Source organism: Haematobia irritans, chromosome 2 (genome assembly GCF_050003625.1).
Source record: "Haematobia irritans isolate KBUSLIRL chromosome 2, ASM5000362v1, whole genome shotgun sequence".
Taxonomy (NCBI): Eukaryota; Metazoa; Arthropoda; class Insecta; order Diptera; family Muscidae; genus Haematobia; species Haematobia irritans.
This window is the reverse complement of record NC_134398.1, coordinates 168459170-168468906: the sequence shown is the minus strand read 5'-3', so window position 1 is coordinate 168468906 and position 9737 is coordinate 168459170.

Genomic DNA, 9737 nt, shown 5'->3' with positions numbered 1-9737 from the left:
ACAATTATTAAAAATTGTTTTTGAAGATTCTCATGAATCACGGTAATTATTCTGATCACATAGTCAAGTGTAACTTTCGAAATTTACATCTCTATTCTTTGTATTAGGTGCTAACATTGAAAAAATCTTCCATCAACAAGAATGATGGTGTCAATCTGACAACGATAAATTAACACCATGCGTTGTCAAAGCGTTAATGACCTGAAAACGTAATGGTTATGAATTCATGACTCGAACCTGGATTATCTGTTTCATACACGTTAACAGTCGCCTTAGCACATTGCATAACCAACAGAGTGGTGCGAATATTTGAAGACTTTTCATGGCCAAAGAAAAGCGAAAGCCGTTAATAAAATCATGAATGCCCGTAGACGAAACCGTGAACATTCCGTTTTGATTTTTCGTGAACATGTCCGTTTCATTTTGTTACCGTTCGTTCACGATTTTGAAACGTAATTTTTTCTATTAATGTGTATTTAAGTCTAACTTCCGAGGTTTTATTGTAGCAGCGCAAACACACCCAAGGATTAAAGAATGTTATATCCTATAGCATTTTAGGGTACATACACAGAAAAAAGTAAACTGTTTTATAACAGGACTGAACTACCTCGTGCGAAAATTTAACTAAAATCTTTATTATAATTACAAATTATAATATGTTAAATTTATAACAAAACAAGTATATAAAGCAGTAAGTTCGGCCGGGCCGAATCTTAAATACCCACCACCGTGAATCAAATATTATAGTTTCCTGTGAACATTTCAGGGGGATTTGATGACAAGAAGATCAGTTCAACCAGTAAACTTCCCGAAGATAAATTCAAAGATTTTACCTATGAGGACTAGACCAGATTCTGGATTTATAAGAACCATTTTTGTTTGAGTTTTAGAGGAATCATAAACATCGTGTGCAAGAAAATGAAATGAAAATGAAATAACGCCTTGATATAAAATCTAACATCTGTAGAATTTTACCTCCATTATCTAAATGCTTACCAGAAGTAAAATCTGGAAACTATAATTCAGTTTCAAGCAATTTTCAATATCAGTGCACATGGACCGATATGCACCATTTTCGGCAAACCTCTTTATGTTCCTAACATACTTCTAGATTTAAAATTTCATGCAAATTTGGTAAAAACTATGGTTTCTAAAAGCCCAAGAAGTAAAATCGGGAGATCGGTCTATTTTGGAGATAAACCAAAACATGGACCAATACACGCCATTTTCGGCTCTCATATTTAAGGTCCTAAAAACCTCCAGATTTTCGATTTCAGGCAAAGTGGACAACAATTACGGTTTCTAGAAGCCCAAAAAGTAATATCGGGAGATCGGTCTATCTGATGGCTATATCAAAACATGGACCTAAACTCACCATTTTCGGCATACCTTTTTATGATCCTAAAATACCTCTAGTTTTCCAATTTGAGGCAAATTGGATAAAAACTACGGTTTCTATAAGCCCAAAAATAAAATCTGGAGATCGGTCTATATGGGGGCTATATAAAAACATGGTCCTATACTCATCATTTTCAGCACACCTCTTTAGGGTTTTAAAATACCTCTAGATTTCTAATTTCAGGCAAATTGGATAAAAACTACAGATTTTAAACGCCCAAGAAGTAACAACTGGAGATCGGTCTATATGGGGGCTATACCAAAACATGGACCGATACTCACCATTTTCGGCACACCTCTTTATTGTTCTAAAATACCTCTAGATTTCAAATTTCATATGAAGGAGCACTTATTATCATTATGAATTTCTTGTCCCGATAAACCTTAGCCGCGCTTTTTGTGCTTGGCTAAGAAGTTTCCGAACTGCCCTCGTATAGACATTTAGGGACCATATAGTGACGCGAATCTATGTCCAATATGAACTCCTTTTTCCCAACAACAAGGGCACATTTTAGCCAATCTAGATAAAGCTGACGCTAATGCGACAAAATATTTTTTTAAGCAAAAAATTGTAGTATATGGCTTTAGCGGTTTCAAATTTTTCTAATTTACAATCAAAATAATTTTTAATACGAACAGAGCATTTGTATTTTGCAAAATATCGTTGTTTAGAAAAGAAAGTTTAGTTGATATTGTAGTTTCAACTTAATTTACGTCAATTAAAAATAATACAATTTTTATTAAGTTTATTATACTATGATAATAACAGTAAAATTCCACTTAATTCCAATTAAATTTTCTATCCATCGACCATTTTGCATTAACCTATCATATCCGTATATAAGAAAACAGTACTTAGACCAAAAAAAAAAGGTTGGACAAAACTTGATTATGTCGGTCACCAGCCATAAATCCAGCTATATACGTTTTAAACTACCATTGATAGTCCTATTAACCATCATTGTAATAATAGAGTTGTCGAAGTTTCATCTTCAACGAAGGCTATAATTATAACACCGCATGCTTTAGCATCATTTCAATAAATTAGAATAAATTACAACTCAATTCACTAGAAGCCATAACATGGTTTAAAAGGTGTGCAAGTCTACTTTATGTAGCTGACATAAAATGCAGCTTTATTTAAACTAGCCTAAACCAAGTGGCTTAAGATACACACATACTCGTACACACACATACGTAAAAACCAAAAGCAATAAACAAAATTTCTTTGACACATTTCAAGTTTAAACAAAACCCATGAACTTTTCCAAACAAATTGTGTCTAAATCTATTCAAAAGTTTCTTTTTCTTTCTAGTTTTATAAGGGAAGTCACAAAATCTATGCTTTACTACATATAGAAAAACTGTGTTAATGATAATAACAAAATTAAGACCTTTAGTGTGATATTTAGGAAAATATTTCACAGCTTATCTTTTCTTTTTACATTAACTATTGTATGTAATTTTTGAGAATTTATTATACAATAATAATTTACAAAAAAAAAGAAAACAAGCTATAGCATCATATTACACTGTCGCACGAGCAATTTTCACACTGTCTGAGATTTATACAATAATAAAATATTAAAGTTTATTATTTAGGAAATCTTAAAGATTATAACAAAAGGCAAAGCCTAATAAAAACAAGTTAGGCAAAACTAAAAAGAAATATAGTAGAATGAGGCTGTGGAAAACCGGAAATATTTACACTAAAAAAAACTTTACGTAGATCCAGAGATTAATTTAAGCAATTTGCTTTTGATTTCAAGGCAAAATAAGGGCTTCTTTGAAACAAAGATATTTTGAGAAGCAACTTTAAATCTATATTCCATATCGTTTTTCGAGATTTACAATATGGGTTAAAAATTGACTACCTAAAGAAGGGTACAATGATCTACAACCCTATGATGCCGAATTATTAGTTCGATTTAACGATGAGTTTAACAAGTCTCCAGCCTTGCTACGAACTACATCTCCATTCACCGTTATTTCCTGAAATGGTGACCCGCATCATTTTTATTTCTAAAAAAAAAGTATCCTGCTGATCAGAAATAGCAGTAGAATGAGGAGGCCATGGATGGTTTTAAAAAACTTGAGCCTGGTCCAAGTGCCAAATGTTATAATATTTTTTTTTTTTGTTTTTGTGAAAAACCTTTGATTTTTTTAAAATCAATTCAGATTAACTTTTAACGTATGCTCAAATCGGCGAGTTCAATTTTTAATAGAATTTTAAACCGAATTCACAAAAGCCAACATCCGAAAAATCGAAATGCTTAGTTCGTCAATTTTGGAAAAAGTTCGAAAGTCAATTTCCCACTGTCTTATAAAGTCAAAAAGTCTATATGTAAGTTGCACCTACAGTCTCTACAACGGCCAGGCCGAATCTTATCTACCCTCCACCATGGATTCCATAGAAACTTGTACTAAAGACTGTCATCCACACTCGAATTACTTGGGTTGCGGTAACACTTGCCGATGGCAAGGTATCTTAAAACTTTTTAACACCGTGTTCTCAAGTGTAAGTAAGTCCGTACGGGGTGTATATTAAACAAGCAAAGGCCCATTAAATACGTAAATAATTCAGTTTGACAAAATTTTCTATAGCAATAAAATTTAACAACATTTTCTATAGAAATAAAATTTTGACAAAATTTTCTATAGCAATAAAACTTAACACAATATTTTTTAGAAATAAAATTTTGACAACATTTTCTATAGAAATAAAATGTTGACAAAATTTTCTATAGTAATAAAATTTTGACAAAATTTCTATAGAAATAAAAAATTTTCAATAGAAATAAAATTTTGGTAGATTATTTTTGGGGATCGGCTATATATAACTTTAGACCAATATGGACCCATTTTGGCATGGTTGTTAGCGGTCATATACTAGCGCAATGTACCAAATTTCAACCGGGTCGGATGAATTTTGCTCTTCCAATAGCTCCGGAAGTCAAATCTGGGGATCAGTTTAAATGGGGGTTATATATAATTAAGACCGGTATTGACCAATTTCTGCATGGTTGTCAGAGACCATATACTAATACCACGTACCAAATTTCAACCGAATCGGATGAATTTTGCTCATCCATGAGGCTCTGGAGGTCAAATCTGGGGATCGGTTTATATGAGGGCTATATATAATTATGGACCGATGTGAACCAAAGCATGGATGGTTGTTAGAGACCATATACTAACACCACATACCAAATTTCAACCGGATCGGGTGAATTTTTCTCTTCCAAGGGGCTCCAGTGGTCAAACCTGGGGATCGGTTTATATGAGGGCTATATATAATTATGCACCGATGTGAACCAAAGTGTGCATGGTTGTTAGAGACCATATACTAACACCATGTACCAAATTTCAGCCGGATCGGGTGAAATTTGCTTCTCTTAGAGGCTCCGCAAGCCAAAACTGGGGATCGGTTTATATGGGGGCTATATATAATTATGAACCGATTTGGACCAATTTTTGCATAGTTGTGAGAGTCTATATACTAACACCATGTACCAAATTTCAACCCGATCGGATGAAAGAGGCCTCGCAAGCCAAATTAAGAAGTAGAATGACAAACTGTAAAAATTCATTGGTTTAACCCACAAAAGCATAAAATTTTTGGGGATCTATTTCTGTTAGATAATTTATTAAACTCATTAAACAAAATAGATAACCAAGTGAATAGCATCAACTCATATTCTAGTGCCATATTTTATGGCAAACAAAACTAATGTTTTATCAAAACTAATTACCCTAATCATCAAAATTATACTTTCAAAAATTGTCATACAATCCAACGCCATTAATAAAGGCATACAAGACAAATATCTGAAGTAAAAATCTTTGATTTAACTTTAAAAATTATCAATAATGAGGAAACAATACTCTCTTATCCCCCACCCAAAGAAAACAAAATGATTTCTTCACAAAAGTTAAAGTAAACCAAGGACATAATCACACCCGGTTTATATGAGATCCGGCAAATCGAAACAACAAACCAATATGATATCTTTACATTTTTGCCTTAGCCATCGATTGTAGTTGGTATCTTTTTAAGAATAAACATAGGCTTTTTGCTATAATTAAATCAGAAGTAATAACAATAAAATATTTAAATTATTATATTAATACAGACAAGTATCTAGCATCAGCGTCAGCAACTAAGCTGCCGTTGTTGCTGTAGCTTTGACTGTCGAAGAATTTTTAGCTTTAGACTTTTTAAGTTTGGCCCATAGATTAACAAGACATTCATGTGATGCCATCAAAACGATGACCAGACAGACAAAACGACAGCTACAAATGTTCAAAAGAAAAACTGATGGGCTTTACAGCAGGGGACCAATCGCGCGCCACAATAGGGCGATCAGCCGGTGGCAGCATGCGGGCAAAATATGATTTGTACATTGATTTGGTCATAATGCAAATACACAGCGAAAATTAAAGGAGCTATTAAGAGCAGAAGTGCATTGAAGGAGACGAAAGCTAAACAAATTTTCAAATGTTTTGAAAATGTCATTTAGAACTTTCAATCCATGCCTTTTCAAAAACAATTCCTTAAATATATGTATACATTTACTTACGGTTATGAAATTGAATATCCACTTGGGCAATTACCTGCAAGAAATTAGAGATGAAATCAAAGTTAGTTAATTTTAATTTGAATAAAATATAAAAACTGTTGTATTATGATTATGATGTGTTAAATGGCTCATAAATAAATAAAATCCCTTAAAATTAAAAAAAAAAATACTTAAGGAGAGATTAGATTGGCACGGGCGCCAGATTCATGTGTACGTTAGATATGAAAATTCGAAACCACATAAAGTGAAATATCAACTGTCATACATCCCACACCCTCCGGACGGCTTTGAGCCGCACTTCAGTCAGTTCTCCGTACCAGGGTATCAAGCATTTCAATGGACTGCAACCCCGGTTGCAGGTTGCCACTCGTGCCAAAAATAATCTACCAAAATTTTAAGAAAAATTTACCAAAAAATCTACCAAATCTACAAAATGAAGTTTTTGATCAACTCTTATTTCTATAGAAAATTTTATCAAAATTTTATTTCTACAGAAAATTTTGTCAAAATGGTATTTCTATAGAAAATTTTGTCAAAATTTTATTTGTATAGAAAATTTTGTCAAAATTTTATTTCTATAGAAAATTTTGTCAAAATTTTATTTCTATAGAAAATTTTGTCAAAATTTTATTTCTATAGAAAATTTTGTCAAAATTTTATTTCTATAGAAAATTTTGTCAAAATTTTATTTCTATAGAAAATTTTGTCAAAATTTTATTTCTATAGAAAATTTTATGAAAATGTTCTTTCTATAAAAAATTTTGGCAAAGTTTTATTTCAATAAAAAATTTTGTCCAAATTTTATTTCTATAGACAATTTTGTCAAAATTTTATTTCTATAGAAAATTTTGTAAAAATTTCATTTCTACAGAAAATTTAATCAAAATTTTATTTCTATAAAAAATTTTGTCAAAGTTTTACTTCTATAGAAAATTTTGTAACAATTTTATTTCTATAGAAAATTTTGTAAAAATTCCATTTCTATAGAAAATTTTGTAAAAATTTCATTTCTACAGACAATTTTATCAAAATTTTATTTCTATGGAAAATGTTTTTTTATTTCTATAGAAAATTTTGTCAATGTTTTATTTCTATAGAAAATTTTGTCAAAATTTTAGTTCTATAGAAAATTTTGTCAAAATTTTATTTCTATAAAAAATTTTGACAAAATTTTATTTCTATAGAACATTTTTTAAAAAATTTTATTTCTATAGAAAATGTTGTCAAAATTTTATTTATATAGAAAATGTTGTCAAAATTTTATTTCTATAGAAAACGTTTTCAAAATTTTATTTCTATAGAAAATTTTATCAATGTTTTATTTCTATAGAAAATTTTGTCACAATTTTATTTCTATAGAAAATTTTGCAAAATTTTATTTCTATAAGAAATCTTGTGAAAATTTTATTTCTATAGAAAATGTTGCCAAAATTTTATTTCTTTAGAAAATTTTGTCAATGTTTTATTTCTATAGAAAATTTTGTCAAAATTTTATTTCTATAGAAAATTTTGTCAAAATTTTATTTCTATAAAAAAATTTTGTCAACATTTTATTTCTATAGAAAATTTTGCAAAATTTTATTTCTATCAAAAATGTTGTCAAAATTTTATTTCTATAGAAAATGTTGTCAAAATTTTTGTTTCTATAGAAAATTTTTTAAAAAATTTTATTTATATAGAAAATTTTGTCAAAATTTCATTTCTATAGAAAATTTTGTCAAAATTTTATTTCTATTGAAAATTGTGTCAATATTTTATTTCTATAGAAAATTTTGTCAAAATTTTATTTCTATAGAAAATTTTGTCAAAATTTTATTTCTATAGAAAATTTTGTCAAAATTTTATTTCTATAGAAAATTTTGTCAAAATTTTATTTCTATAGAAGATTTCGTCAAAATTTTATTTCTATAGAAAATTTTGTCAAAATGTTATTTCTATAGAAAATTTTGTCAATATTTTATTTCTATAGAAAATTTTGTCAAAATTTTATTTCTATAGAAAATTTTGTCAACATTTTATTTCTATAGAAAATTTTGTCAAAATTTTATTTCTATAGAAAATTTTGTAAAAATTTTAGTTCTATAGAAAATATTGTCAAAATTTTATTTCTATAAAAAATTTTGTCAAAATTTTATTTCTATAGGAAATTTTTGCAATTTTTTTTCTATAAAATATTTAGAATCTACCAAAACGTCAAGGATTCTACCAATCTACCAAGCAGTACAAAATCTACCATATTCTACCAACTGTGACTGCAACCCCTCGGGGGACACTTGTGTACTTCTATATGCCCATCCTCATCCATTTCTCCTCTAAATCATTTTTCATACTGCCTCCCTACGCCAATAATATAGGAACAACCAACAACATCCTTGCCAATTCCTTCATAGCATTCGTTATTTGTAACTCTCTGAGATTCATACCCTTTACCACTACAGGCCTGATTTGGTTTGGTCAGGCAGGATACACGTTGGTAACGAGCGGGATATTCTGATTGGTTGTCTGAATACACATAAAAGCTGGGTTTCAAGAACCTAGAGTATTCAGAACATTGCGACACCGCAGGTGGTGAACTTCTCTTCCATCAATGAAATTCTTTTGTATGTTTAACTCAGTGATACAAAACGTCTTCTTCTTCTTTTTTAAGTGAGACAACTTACAGAACATTTGAAACACAAATCACCGTTATTAAACTTTTTGGTTTTTATCGAAACTATAATTAGACCCATGATCCATGAGCTCACCAGCAATTGCTCTATGGTGGCTCTCCTGAGCGAAGTAAATGAAAAAAAAAAACATGGGAAGAAAGGGCGACATATACAACGACGATCAGAAAATCCAACGGTAATAAGTGTAATGAGTCATTTTATTTTTAAGTTTTCCATGCTCAACGGCATTCCCTACTATTGACCCTGATTATTTAGATCTAAGACGAGTGTAAACAATTAGATATAGATTTTTTCTCTCGCTACATTTGTACTGCGCAAAGGTGTATGCAAATCCTTCAGATAATCGGATCTTCTTTCGTCTGTCGGACCATTTCATCCGTCGCTCATCTCTCTATATATCTTCATGGAATAACTACATATGTACCTATATGTTCATCTTTTATCCATATTTACCCCATGCTATTGCTTGTGACTTGTGTCTTAGTACACAGCTTAAGATTCTTTCGCGCTTTTTTGAGTGTCGGAGTGTGAAATATAAAGCGTTATGGTATAATGGTTGAAGACCAACAACAACAACAACAATAATCCGCCTTAACAAAAGACTAAGAAAGAGAACATGTTTTAGATCTTTTTTTACTGTTGTTGTTCTTCTTCTCGAGTGGATGCTTGAAGCGAAAAAATGTTGTCATAGCAAATTACGGCCTGTCGTTTCATTGGAATTCGATTCTTTGGGAGTGGAGGTGAAAGAAGTAGAAACAGTGAATATCTACTGTCGCAAGTAGGAAATCATCATCATCATCACCATCGATTGATCAAAGAATGGTAGATAGGAAAAAAGGCTTAAGGAAAAAGAGAAAGAAAAATGCGGCAATTAGATGCAATGCAAAGGTATTTGAAAAAAGGTAGAGGCAAATAATGGCCACCATCAAATATTGAAGTCAAAAACTCCATTTGGTATGGCAGTATGGTTATAATGGAAACAATTGGTTTACAAATCAAAAAGATTGGTGAGAGGTTAAACTCATAGATTTAGATCTACAGAAACTCTGAATTTGCAAGTAACGGCAAGGTTAAAGACTTCAATAAATAA